The following is a 14757-nucleotide window of genomic DNA, read 5'->3' as shown; positions in this document are numbered from 1 at the left end:
CAACTGTTTATTACACGGAAAAGTGGCATATTTAGACATTCAGTTCAAGCATGAAACTCATCGCATTATCGTTCCGAACCCAGCACGTGGAATAAAAACATCTACATCAGGATAACGGACAAGAAAACTTTAACCCCTGCAGATTAAACTAACAGATTCTGATAAAAGGAATTAGAAAAGAAAAGGAGGGGGCCATCTCTTAGCAAAAGCAGTGTCAAACAATCGTAGCAACAGCAGAGTCATACATGAGAAGCAAAAGCAGCCAGAAACAAAAAAAAAACAAGAATAAGAAGTAAAAACCATCGTAGCAAAAGCAGAGTCAAACATATGAAGCAAAAGCAGTCAGAAACCGAAAAAAGACAAAAAACATAAAACCAATAACAAAAAATTAACAACCCACCTTAACAAACAACAGACGGCCGCTAGAAATGCAGGGCTGAAAAGTCGCACAGTATACATAACGTAACAAAAAACTTTCAAGAAAGGAAACTTCATTTCTTCGGAGGGATAACGAAGAGTCGCTAACACAAGTACTTCCCTTCCTTTTAATCATAAAAGCCTCAAGAATTTCACGTGCCACCTGATTGCGACTCCTTCTCAGAATCCTTATTCCATTAAGCACTGGCTCACACTTGAAATCTTTACAATGGGGAGGCAAATTCGGCCCGCCTCCGTTTTCTAACGATTTCTCATGCTCCCGTGCCCTGTCGTTAATGCAGCGACCCGTCTGGCCTATATAGACTCTTTCACACGTCAGTGGGATTTCGTACACTACTCCGACGGCACAGGATACGAAATGCTTGCCGTGCCTCTTTTCGCACAGGGCTTTCTTCTTCTGGCCGATCCGCGAGTATAACCCGCTGAGCTTTTTGGGCGCGGAGAAAACGACAGGTACGTCGAACCGGCCAGCAACCTTCTTCAAGCTGTGCGCCACTCGATGTATATAAGGGACCACTTGTGGTCATCTTGATCCCGGCTTAGCATGTGATTTTTCTTCTTGCCTTTCATTTTTTGAAGGAGGGTATCTGCTACGCTGCAAACGTAAGAACACGGGAAGCCAGCCATTTGAAGCGTTTCGACCTGATTGTTGAAGCTAGCCTCAGCAATGTGAGCACAGGACCTAAGCAATGCAGACTCAAGGCAAATTGAAGCGATAGCCCTTTTAACTGTCTTGGAGTGCGCTGATCCGCACGGAAGCGGTTCATTTTTGGCTCCGGGGGGAATACATCCAACACACTCGCCTTTCTAAAAAACTTGATATTAATATCTAAAAACTGCAAGCTGTTGTTGTCTGGTAGTTCGTGAGTAAAAGTCAGCCCTTTTCCTTGTTGGCAAAAACGGATAAGATTCGTTCCACTGCGCTGGGGAGCGTCAATGTAGAGTGAGTACTTTTTAGTATCACCAAGAAGTCGTCCACGTATCTAAAAATTCGCAGGACTGGGCCACTGTCAAGGGAAGAAGCTAAAGCACGGTGAATAGTTGATAAAAATATATTACACAGCGCAGGGGAAACACAGGAATCGATGCAAATGCCTCTCCTCTGCAAGTACATTTCTGTTTCAAATGAAACAAACGTAGATCTAAGGTAAAATTCTAGTAGTGGTAAAAAAAATGTCCACACTTAGTCCAGCTGAGTTCTGAAATCCAATGGCCTCATTAGATTCAATACACTCCCGTACGGATTTGTAAAGGTCGCTATGCAGAACTGAATAGAATAAATCTCCAACGTCCACAGAAAACAAGTATCCAATAGAAGACTGGTCTTTTAAAAAGGCTGTCACATCTGTAGAATTCTTATTGGAAAAGGGATCGTCCACTTCCAGTCCTTTCAATTGCTTCAGTAGAAATTTGCTCACCTTTTGCTGCCAAGAGTCCCCCTCACTAACAATGGATCTGAAAGGCATGTCTGGCTTACGGGTTTTCACCGTAAAAAACACATCAAGAGACCCTTTCTTGCAATCGCTGATTCCCTTGGCCAGCCTGGAAAGCTGCAGTTCATTGCACAACGAGATGGCTTTCGTTTTCACTCTACAGGCGCTCTTCATCACCTGAACAAAGTTCTCCAATATGGCCTGCGTCGCCTTTTCTTTGAATAGGCCAGCTGGAACCACCGAAAAACCGCCTTCTTTGTTAGCTTGAAGGAGTCTTAGGTCATTATCCTTGAAGAACGACACGACGTGTTGCGTGTTCTCCTTTGGGTAAAGGTCCTTTTTCCGGGATGTCCTCAGAATTTCGTCAACACCATCCAAAAGTCACATTTCCCGGTCATTACCAGCTTTATCTGTCAACTTCCTATTCAGGGTAACGAGCTCGAAGGCTGGGATTCTCAGGGGAACACTGTACTTCGGCCCTTTCGCTAGGGTAGCGGCAACTTCTTCTGGAACGGAGGCATTCCGAAGGACGACCAGGCTCATATAGCTTCACCGCCTTCTTTTCAGGCTTCCGCAAGAGAACAGTCAGGTAACGTTGCCACAAAAAGTCTGTGGTTTGCGCTGCAAGAAGTCTCAGAGCATTCAGTTCCTTTTCAGCGAGCCAGTCTGGGTTAAGGGTGAAACACGAAACGCGCAACCAATCATAAAACAGACGAACTTGTCTCCACAATTCAGATTTCAGAATGCGCCAGAGCCGCTTGACGTGTCCAATGGACGGCTTAATCACACCAAACAAGGCATTCACTTCTGAGGGAACAAGTCCCTAGCGGAGACAAAATGAGATGCATCTTGCACGGCAGGTCGAAGCAGCGATATGAGCGATGAGCACATGTACTTGAGCATAGGAAGGACTTGAACACATAATAGGGCCCACTGTACAAGAAAGGTACTTCAAAATAACTGCCTGTTAATTTAATTTGTTAGTTTAATCTGCAGGGGCTAAAATTTTCTTGTCTGTTGTCCTGATGTAGCTGTTTTATTCCACGTGCTGGGTTCGGAGCGATAATACGATGAGTTTCATGCTTGAGCTGAATGTTTAAATATGCCACTTTTCCGTGTAATAAACAGTTGGTAGTGTGCGCATGTGGTGTCTCTTTCTTGTTAGTGTCCTTGTTTGCGCCGCCGTTCATTTCATGTAAAGGTCATAGAGAGGCCTGCAAATTATAGGTCAAACTGGCCTGACATTCTGGCTGTTTGCTAGCATGCTTTTGCGGAATCTGTTCCAACGAACAACAATTCGACGAACAAGTTTTCAAAATGACAGCCTGCGAGCCGGGCATTGTTTTGAGGAAGGCCGACAAGACCAATTTGTTCGCGATCGCTATATGTGTCCTCTTGACACGACAGGGTGTCAGGTCGCTGCAACAAATGGGACCGTACGCCAGAAGGGCATTGGTGATGGTGTTGCACAGAGTATTTACAGATAGTTTTAATTGCGATTCCGCTGTGAAGGCTTTCAAATCGCCCGAGAAAGTATGTTACATCCGGGGAGTTGAACGCAATTAGAAGGTCGCTTGCAAAGCGAGAGAGGTTTCAGAAAGGCGAATGAAAATTGCTGCCTGTGCAAAGCTCGTACCCGTGGCCAAAGATATTAGAGTTCGGCTGCGACGCCAGATGGGGTATCTAAAACAGCCGTTGTCAATTTAGCCGGCGTTTTTAGAACTAAACATCCTAATCATACTAAAAAAAAAGCGCGGATATATCGCATGAGCACAATAAGCACACAAATACTAAACTCCGAACCAATGAACCAGGTTGCGTTTATGCCAGATGTATAGCTCTAGGCTGGAACATTGGTTATTGGATTATGCCAATTGAGCGTACTATATAGGCCGCACGATCCATTAATGTTCTGCCTGTGCGATAACACCTTCACGTTTTGTATGAATGAAAGACAATTACAGGACTTTTTTTTTGTTTGAGCTGAGAAATTACTGGCATGCCTTTTACGAGGCTAGGACTCAGCAAGTACTTCCTCTTCCATCCTTGTCGTCGTTGTACAGTTTTGCGTCCTGGTCGTGTTATCACAGTCGGCTGGCTGCCTGCATACGAGGCTGCGCACAATGCAAGGTGCTGGAGTGATAATATTAACATAATTAAAAACTTTGCGCAGAATAACACAGGACGGGAGGGAGAAACACGCACACACACACACACGAGCGCTCGTGTGTGTGTTTCTCCCTCCCGTCCTGTGTTATTCTGTGCGAAGTTTTTAATTATGTCGCTACACCAACTGGCCCAACGTTCTACCCTATTAAGGATAATATTAAACGTAGGCTGTCGCCTGACCAATTGAAAAAAACTGCACTATTCACAGCGTAGACCGTAGCCCCTGCTCTTTCGAGGTAATGGTTCGGGCCGCATCCTCTCGACCAATCAGGTCGCGAGTTTAAGTGGGAGGGTCACCAGCGCACGTGCGCTTTGTCCTATTGGGCGACTGTTTGTGTGACTTCGACGGGCCCGGTACGCATATCCTCTACGTCCGTCTCACAGTGTGAGCAGGCCGAAAGCAGTGCGGCGTCGAGCTTCTGCGCAAAGCAAGGCGAGAAACTATACGCGTTGCGTGACTGTGCTGTTTAAACGCAGAACAATACGGAGTAGAGTGTTTTTGCCAGGCACGGGCCGGGCTTTAAGCCATTCTGTGTGCGTCAGGCTACATTAAAACATATGAAAAAGAAAAATCTCGTGGTTTGGGTGATCACGTGTGGTATAGAAGATGAAAAAGGCTCACCGCTGAGTCCGCAGCAAAAATATCAGTTTATAAGTAGACGACGTTAATTAAACCATACTCTTTGTTGCAGTTAATTCAAGAATTAATGGGTATTAGGATGAAATAAAATTTAAAAATTGATTTTTTTTATCTCAAAAATATTGAGTTGAACGCCCGTTCTCTAATCGTTGGTTGTTTTGTAAGTATGCGCGTGCATTCTCTACGGACGTTTTGCACTCGTTGTTAGCAATATTCAACAAAAGGAACTCTCCTGTATCACATATCGAGCATGCTTCAAGGCAGAAACTTACGAATGCCTTTTTTTTTTCTCTCCGTTACGGTGTTGACATAGCCACGCGTTCCCATCTCGCGTGCTGCGCGCAACGAATACACTGAGAAAGACGAACTTCCTTGAGCTTGGTGTCGGGATACGGCGATTAACGACTTGATGCGTCTATCCGAGAGGCGATTTATGCACTAGGAAAAAATACGGAACAGTAAGAGTCACTCAAGCAAATCAAACACCGATGCGCCTCTCACGCCACTCTGTTGCTCTCGGGCGCACCGATCGACGAGGCTGCGCAGGTACTCAAATACGTGATGTCGTCCTGACTGCTGCTTGGCAAGCGTTGACGTCTTGGACTGCCAAGGTCTCCCAGGTTATCTGTGCTTTATAAAGGCGAACTTGCCGTGAGTCTTAATTAATAGTCTGTGTAGTTGAACATCATACGCGCACTTGATGCTAGGTCACTTTCAGCGCGGCATCACTGAGTGGGAGTCCTTGAGCTGAACGGCCCCCGCCACAGCTCTCGTGAGTCATGAAGATGAAAGAGTTTACGCACGCACGCACGCACGCACCCGGGTGCGTGTACATGCACACGCATATACACATTTTTTTTTTTCAGAACCGAGATCACGTTCAAGTGCACGCCATAAGCTACCACGCGGTGGTAGCTTACAGCGCACACCGTGATGGTAAAATATAGACGTAAAAGAATGTTTCGGTCTAATTTGGGATATTAGGTGTCCGCTGCCACGCGACCTGGCTCTAAGAAACGGATCACCAAGAGCAGGCTCGGCCTTGAGACGAAGGGTTGCGGAATAAAATACTGCATCAGAATTAAACTGACTGCAAAAGGGCCGCTTAGTGGCGCTGGTGATGTCGACATGCAACGCATGCGCTTACAGAAGCAGAAAGACGTCTATCACGACAGTGACCTTCGCGAAGCGTTACAAACGGCCATGCAGAGGATGTAAGTTTGGTTGCAAGCCACGGTTCGCTGCCACTTTCTCGTTTTTGTTATCGGTTAAACAAATCTGTGGTCTCCCTCCACGTATTTGGCGTTTTCAGACTGACCGCACACCGCCTCCTTTTCACTTGCCGTATATCCCAGCATATTTCTCTAACGCCTTCAAGCAGCATTCCCCTTTCCGGTCAAGGTCAACGACACTCGCGCGCACGTCACTGCTTACGCATGCGCAAAAGTTAAAACTTGGCTACATCGGTGTGCAGCACGGACAGCGTCGAGATATAACTGCCACCAGACCCGAAACTTTATCTCGTTCACATTTTTGCTGTCGCAATTTTGCTGGCGCTCGTTTCTTGTGTGATTCGTGGCAGGTGTGTTGCTTTAATTGGGTCTATTTTTGATGCAAGGGGCGCGCATTTGTGATTTGCTCACCTGTTCGTTGTGTATGTGTCTACTATCGTCACTGTTTTTTTCGCGCATTTCGTTTACTGTACCGCGTATATGCTAACTATTTGTAGGACAGCCGCACACATGTGTGCCACCTGTTTCATGTGCCGGCAAACGGACAAAAGTGCATGTATATATGCGCCATATTTTTGCATGCTGAAACTACAGAACCATCAAGCACACCATTAAGCGTGTGTTTTATCTTTCGCTAATAGGTGCTCTTGGCAGTCTTGATGTTTTTACTCATGTCCAACATTTTTGGACAAAAATTTTGAATATTAGAAAACTATAAGGTATTGCTATAAAAATATTGAAGGCAATGGTCATTCTTCCGATATGTAGCAAAATCTGTCTTTTATAGTGTTTTCATTAACCGCATCGAGCAGTTAAGATTGCCGTAGAAAACCAATGTTTGGGAACGCTTTTGACGATAGGAAAACCATTAATATCAAAAAAATGCAAGCTTGCAGACGGGAGATCTCCGAATATTTGATCGTTATTACGAGATCTTACAATATATGAAAAAGCTGCGCTTATAAACTTTTTCCCTTTCAAAAATGCTTTTGTCCAGAGTTGTTGGGTATGAGCTAATGTGTAGAGTTTCACGCAGACCATTTTGGCGTGTAAAAAAAGAAGAAAAAATCTTCAGCCTTCGAACCTTTCCCATCAGTCAACTTCCTCGTAATAGTTCTTGAAGCAATTTTCAATTCTAATTCAAAATTTTTTTATACGTCGAAATAATTGCTGTACGAATTACGCACCACATTTGAGGTCTCGCTACGAAGTAAGTGGAACAAATGTTTACCACTTTTTTCTACAAAACCAGTTTTTGAAACGGCTTGCAAACGATGTCACTGAATTTCTAGAGTTATTGTGACTACAATTTCCTTATTGGCTGCATATGAGACAATGAAATTTCGTGCCTCACAAAGTGTTAAGCGAAACGTCGAGAAAATGGCATTTGATTCATTTTTGTGATGGTCGCATAAGAAAAGCAGGAGTATTTTCAGTTTGTTATAATTCGATTACTCTCTTGATGTAATTAACGTAATTAACACGCGTTAATAGTAGCAGTTAAATAGCTACAAGACGTGAAAACAAACTAGAATGCATTCTATGTCCGATCAGATAAACTATACATTTAAATTTTGAGTTTAACTTTTCCCGCCGTTTGAATAAAGTGTGTGGTAGAAAACTTAGATGCGCCGTGGGGACGGGAAACAAGCAATCACGGCCAAAACGAGAAATTCAAAACGAGACACGGAATGGAATTTCGTGATTTGGCATGATTTATTCACATTGTGCAGAAATCCACCGCTGAAACTTTTTTTTTAAATGGGGATGTTCTGTTTTTAAGTGATACGCAAAAACTCAGCGTGTCTCACTCGATAGTTAGACCAGCGGAAATTGACGAGAACGAAAATACCAGACTACACACGAACGCTGTCTCCCAACTAGCGTCTATGAATCAACAAACATAAATCATGAAAGAACCATGAAAAAAAAAAAAACTGGGTATAAAACTGATAGGTCGCACAGGCTAGAACAAAAAAAACAAACATATATGCCACCAAGATAGATGGTCACTTCACCGCTGTTGCAAGATACGCAGCCTCATGTCAATGATGGATGGAAATTTTGCGCACATAACTTACATGGACAAGAAGACGTAGACATATCACATGTCTGTTATGTGCGAAAAATTTCCATCCATTATGAACAACCAACTCGCCCAAAATGCGACGATCTTTTCAATGAAATTGAAGTATCGCAGCTAATACTCGTAGCTGAACAGTTGCTTACTCAATGTCAGCTACTAAGTTTTAAGCAGTGTGCATATCAACGTTCTAACGTTAATTGACCAAAATACTATTGGCATGAACCGTCTGTCAGCTTGAAATTGTAACAAAAGAAGGGTACCAGTGGATACAAAAGATGTGTTTTCACAACAAAAGAGACCTTAGACACGGACGAGCGCTGGACTTTCAACGGTGCATTATTGAAACATGCAATTGCCACACAAAACATCTGACCTTCAACCACTCGCATGACAAGCGCATTGATGACCTTGGATCACCCTTATCTACCCTCTAGGTATGCAAGCTCTTTGTTCGTCGAACTGTGCGACGTGCCACTTACACTGTTATCTTTCTGATTGCTAATACGAAAGGCTTCTAAGATTTCCAGCTCATATCTGGGCCTTCCCCCGTCCCAAATGGTGGCACACTCGAACAACGGCACAGTTTTCTTTTTTGCACTTTTTGTAGCTGCTGCATTGAAGTGGCAACGCCTTCCCGGGTCTCCTCTTCCCAGGGAGTTTGTATTTCACTGCAATCGTTTATTAACACACCGGGCTGTCCGACCTACACAGGCTATTCTTTTCCTCAGGCCACCGGAATGCGGTAAACAACACCAGCTTTGCATCGACGAAGGGTTTCACGAAAGTTAGGAAGGGAGAAAAAAAAATTGCTTGGATAAAGTTGCAGAAATGCCATAGCAGTCACCTTCTCTTGGTTATTTTATAGATCCCGACTGGAAGCAATTGAACCTTTGCTTTTTGGGGCTAATACATTTACGAATAGGTCTGGGGACTCCGACGTCTTAGGCCTATGGCCTGGCATAAAAAGTAATTTATATAGTTTTTGTTCCATCTTGAGGAAAGTCCGAAAATTACTGGCGCATAAAAATGGTATCTTCTTCCTCTTCTTCCTTGAAAAACAGGAGCCATTAACGGCCCTACGCGACAGGAATACGTGCTGGGCACCCCTTGCAGGGTTGTTCACGAGGCAGCAGTGTACGCCGCTGCGGCCCGACAGGAGACGAGTTTTATTTGCACCGTTCCTTTCTCATGTCTGTGTGTACTTTGCGCGAACGTCAAAATAGCAACGAGAAGGTCGAAGGGGACGGAGATCCAGCCCGACGATCATGCTGGTGAGCGGTGTCGCTCGTGTGGCCTAAGACGCATGACTGGGGAAACCCACTGAGCCCGCGGGCTCAGCAAAGGGTATTCGGATAGCAAATGAGGGAGCTCGCCTCGAACGACGTCGGCCGCAACTCTGTCCAGATGCTTGCTGGCGATTTCCATGGCAGCATAGCTAATTTCAAGTCCACTTAGACAAGAGCAATGACCCTGCTTCTCCTTCCCCACCCCCTTCCTTCAGTTTCTGTCCTTTCATCATGGCCGCAATGGTCAGTCCTCTTGAAGCCTGTTGAACTGCGTGCCCCTCTTTTTTTTTTATATTGGTTGCTTTTAAGGGTTCTTTGTTACCATCACACACTAAAGAGAGGGCACACTCTATGCGCATATGCCATCTCTGTACGTCTGCTATCTGCACATCTTTTATATATATATGTACGATTTCTGCGCATATGTTGTAGCGCACAACGATAGTATCAGAAGCGCATTTTATGCCATCATTGCAGCCATGAAGACATAGTAGGAAGCGCTACGCGTCGGAAAGGTCCGGATTGACTTAAACCGTTTGTGAACATGCAGTGCGATTTATACAAACACAGTTTTGCCTTGCGTGCTCCTTAGAAATGCCGCTCCTGTGTGAAGGTGGCCGGCGTGCAGGTTTAAAGGTTTGAGGTTGTGAATCTTCAGGTTTTTACAGCGATAGCTTTTAGCCCCCCCCCCCCTCCCCCCGCCCCCCAATCAGGTATCGTTCCTTTGCATGATTGTTATCGCAAATCAAATACCTGGAGTCTAAATAAGCGATGGAGAGTCTTTTATAAAAAGAAAATTTGGCCATGCGACCATGACTCCAGTTTGGTTTCTCGAAGGCAAAATTTCCTAGTGAAGGAGAGCTGATATCGGTCCGGTGGAGAATTTTACGACTGCTACCGAATGACACTGGTCGCTGTACAAATCGAACTAAGAATGGAGAATAGTTGGCTGAGCAAGAGTAAGCTGGAAAAATGTATGGGCTCCGTGCGCTGCAGTTTGGCGCGCGCGAGTGGCGCCACCTGGTTAACAGCGGTGGCGAAAGGCGGACGCAGCCAACGTAGCTCTCTGGTTCAGTTTGCAGTGAGCGAGGCGAGCGGTGAAGTGTTTCGTCCGAAGGCGAAAACAAACTTGAATAATTATGGGTGCTCTACCTAGTGCTGTGTCTATCCAATGTCATAACATCTATAAAAACACTGCAGTCAAGGTACAGGGTATATTTTAGCGCTTGTCTTTGACATCGTGCATGCTCGCTCATGCTCAGAGGGTCTGCTGGAAATGAGTGCACTGTGGAATTAAATTAACTGAGAAAGGGTTTACACTGACTGGGGTGTTATTAACGTGCTATCATTGGTAGGAGTTGCTTTATGTAGGGGGAAGGAATGCGCTCAGTCACAGGAAATGGCCTACGGTGAAGTTCTTGGAGCTAGCATCTGAAGTTTAAGCCTTCGTTTGTTATGCTCCTCTGTGGTTCAGCGTGTCAATTTTGTTTCTAGTTTTTTTTTTTTGGGGGGGGGGGGGGGTCGTGCGTGTCTATACTGTGCGAGCGACGTCGTACTTCTGGGAGTACTTATGTCGTCTTTCACGTTGTTTCACCTAAACGTTTGTATATTTATTTGCATCATTTTATTTCCTACAGTGGTTTAAAATTTTGTATTTGTATTTGTTGCATTTATGAGATCGAATAAAATTCTGAGGACGAATAATAATAAAAAGGGAGTGATTCAAATTTCTCTCTCTATATATATATTTCTTGGATTTCACAACATCGCTAAACTTAATTTCTGGAATTAATATTTTGATTTTGATGGGGTTTTATCGTCTCAATGCAACTCAGACTATAAGGGGCGCCATAGTATTAGGTTCCAGATAATTTCAAGCACTTGGGGTTCTTTAGCGTGCACTGACATCGCGCAGTACGCGGGCCTCTAGAATTTTGCCTTTATCGAAATGCGACCGCCGCAACCAGGATCGGACCCGTCGTTTGGGTCAGCAGCTGAGCACCATAACCACTGAGCCACCGCGGCGGCCTTTCTAGAGTTAAGTATTTACGGACAGAAAAATACGATCAAAATAATTCATGCAATTGGTGCCTTCATGAAATTCCTGAAATAGAAGTCCTCTAACTTGGGGGGGTACTTACCAAGAAACCCTTTGTGTTTTTGTATGCTTAGAGCTATGGTTCTGTGAGAGGAATACACAGCGTAAAGAAGTGTCGATCGTGCAGGATGTAGAGCACTGTCATCTGATATGTATGTGTATTAAGTTTGCGCTCTTCGCAATTCTAGCCGACCATTCACATAGTGGATGTCACATTAAATGTAAGTTACATATCTGATTTCATTATCTGAGTCCATGAGAGACTTCAAGCTCAACTGCGCTGCCGGATATGGCAGTGCCGTCGGGACTGCAACACAACCATGGTTGCTCGGAATAGGTGATCAGCCAAACCTGAAAGCAATTGAGACTAGAAGTAGCAGCGGTGGCGACAAGGTTTTCAGTGCGTTGAAATCAGCAGAGAAGCAGGCGTTCACTCAGAATGGCATCGCGGTCAGTGCGCGTCTGCTATGCGACCAGGCTGACGCGAACGCAGCGGGCATGGAGGAAGGCGCAGGGCCACCACAGCCAGTCTCGTGGGGGGCGCGCGCTCTCCCCTCGAGAGGCCAGCCGTGACTGAGCGTCCGGTTAACGCGGCGAGTGCCACGAGGCGGCGCTGGCGATGTGGTCGCTGCTGGCGCCACCATACCAGCGCACGGAGCCCATAAAGAAACTGACAAGTCGGGGCCAAACGCGTTCGTCGGTGAATAGTTATTTTTTCTGGGAAAGTAAGGTGTGGCGTCTCATTTTTTTGTGTGTTCTTTTAAAAGGAAAACACCCACGGCTTTCCTCCCATTTCTTCTCATGTGCTGAGTATCTGACTTACCATGAACAAAACTTTCAGAATAAGTACACTTTTTCATTTTCTGAGAGTGACACTCAGTTATGGAAATCATTGGAAATTGCAGCCACCTAGTGCAGAGAAATTTCTTAATGCTTTTGAAGAATAAAATTTTGTACTTAAATTTGGGTAGTCAACTTTTACTCTCTTCGAGATACGAGTATATAAATTAAATTTACATTTGTATGATGAAGTTAAATTATCTTTCTTCTCTTAAGGTATCCACTTACATCCCTGTTAATAAATTATTAAGCATAGAGATTAAACATATCATTGTTTTTTTTTCCAAAAGGTAGCTCTATTTGCAATGTCCCTTCCTCGAACTGAACCAAGGCGGCGGAACCGAGCGCTAGATATTTAAGCCAGCCCGTTCATTTAGCAATTTTTTCTTGAAAAATTGCTCAAATTCCTTAAGGAATAAAAATACTCCCAAGTATGCCAAGAGACCGGCAACAATACCGTCTCAGGTGAGTTTATGCAGAATAGGTTGATACTTGGTTTCAGATTATTTGAAGTACACATTGCCACGGACTAGCGAAGACGAAGTAGAAGTGACGTGAAACGACCTTAAGTGAAGGTTTTGCGCCCGTAACAATATTACACAAAAATAGTACACAAAATAGTCTGTACTGTTGGAACTCAGGTAGCAGCATCCCTCCACCGCCACCAGTTGTTGGGAATGGGGTAGCGTGGTCGGGCCGGAGAAGGGACGAGGAGGGTCGGAGACGAGGTTAAAAAGGGAAAAACATACTGTACAGGTGAGAGCAACTGAGAGTGCCTCTCAGTAAAGGGAGCTTTTTAGCGGTCGGAAGCGTTGGTACCCACACCAGCAGCTCGTTAAGTATACCCTTCGTATTCCCCAGATCCCTGGCTGGGGAATACAGTTCGAAGAACGATGTCCAATCAAACGTGTAGACGATGACACTGACGATACCGCTCACGGAAGGGCGGTGCTGATGTTCTCTCGCAGCTCGGTCGATGGAAAGGGTACAAGACACGGTCACATTGTCGTCAACACAGCTTCCACGCGGGCGCGTACCTGGGTCTGGAATGTGCCCATGTAGCCCAGGAATGCGCGCCTGTTGCACAGCAGGGGTTGAAAGACCTTGAACTTCATCGCCTGTTGTCGGAAACGCGGAACATCTGTTGAAGGCACAGCTCTCCGCCAATGGTCAACCTCAGCGTGACTGATGAGGACAACGCTCGGTTAGTCGACCCGATGGAATGCGCGACCACGTGGGGACGCCAGTGTCGTCGCTGCTTCCGCCACGCATTCCGCGAGCGCCAGTCGTCGCAGACACGTTTCTTCAGAAGTCTAAATAGCCTTCACGTTGGTTTTCTGGTAACCCTGGTCGGGGAGTTCGCGTCTTTTTTCATTTGGACTGGAAGGCACGCAAGGCATAGCAGCACCCAGCCACGGCAGCAGCATTTCGATGGTGGAGAAATGCAAAACTGCGCGTCTACTGCGCGATGTCAGTGCGCGTTGAAGAACCCCAAGTGGCCTAAGCTATACGTTAGCGTGAGAAGTTGGGCTAGTTGGTACATATTCACGGTTAACGAGCGCAAAAAAGACGCAGGGAAGAAGGCGACAATACAATACCAGCGCTCACTCACAATTGAATTTATATTCGAAAAAAAAAACAGCATTATGTACACACGCAAAAAAAAAAAGGCGAAGATACAAAGAAGCCAGGAAACTAAAATGCACTGAAGCCGCACCAGAGGCCCTAATCATGAATGGGTTACACGCCGATGAACAATAAATCAAAAGCAAAGCAGTGAACATCGGCACTAAAAAGAAATACACGAGGAAAAATCGTGTCATAAAGGAAAGCTGTTTCATGGCGTGTTAGGGTGGCTTAAGGGGGCTGATGCACGTGAATTGGTTGCGGTGTGTAAAAAGAACAGTGGCTTTTCAAATTTTGGCGCGCATCGCTTGCGTTTTCCTAGCCAGGCACATTCCCGGCAGTGGTCAGCCAGGTGAGAGCGGTCTTGGCTAAAAGAATTCGTAGTCTCCATAAGGCATATGTTTAAGCAGCCGCCGGTTTGGCCGGTGTAGGCATGGCCACAGGTCGTCGGAATTCTGTAGACAACATTTTTGCAGCATTCAACGTATTTCCTAACATGCCTGACGTCACATACTTTACTGACGGGACGGGGTGCTGCGTTGCCACCCCCCCCCCCCCCCCCCCCTCCTTGGCCGCCGTCTCAGTGCGCATGCGCAGCAGACAGTGCAGCAGACGTCGCCGCTACGCCCAGCGTTACTACTGGCTGCGCCGTCGAGCAAAGACTCCCAGCAGTCTTGGCGAAAACGCATGACTTCCGGCACGCTTTCTGACATGCAGCTCGGATAGCGAGCGCCCTCCTGAGTTTTCCTTCCTCCATGGCTGGCAGTTTGTAATGACGTCACAAGGTCACACGATATAGATGGCAGGAGGGCCACCTGCTTTTTTGCTTACAACGCCGACAACAACAACAACAACAACAACAACAATAATAATAATAATAATAATAATAATAATAATAATAATAATAAT

The 14757-nt window shown here is 45.5% G+C and overlaps 1 pseudogene; it reads right to left on the bottom strand.

Annotated features, from left to right (window-relative positions):
* The window catches only part of LOC144095255 (uncharacterized), a 38003-nt pseudogene extending 24666 nt beyond the window's left edge, over positions 1-13337 (bottom strand).
* Between the last annotated feature and the right edge of the window lie 1420 nt (positions 13338-14757).

Source organism: Amblyomma americanum, chromosome 6 (assembly GCF_052857255.1).
Source record: "Amblyomma americanum isolate KBUSLIRL-KWMA chromosome 6, ASM5285725v1, whole genome shotgun sequence".
In the NCBI taxonomy this organism is placed as follows: domain Eukaryota; kingdom Metazoa; phylum Arthropoda; class Arachnida; order Ixodida; family Ixodidae; genus Amblyomma; species Amblyomma americanum.
Note: the sequence above shows the minus strand (reverse complement) of the source record. Positions and strands in the feature narration are given on the sequence as shown.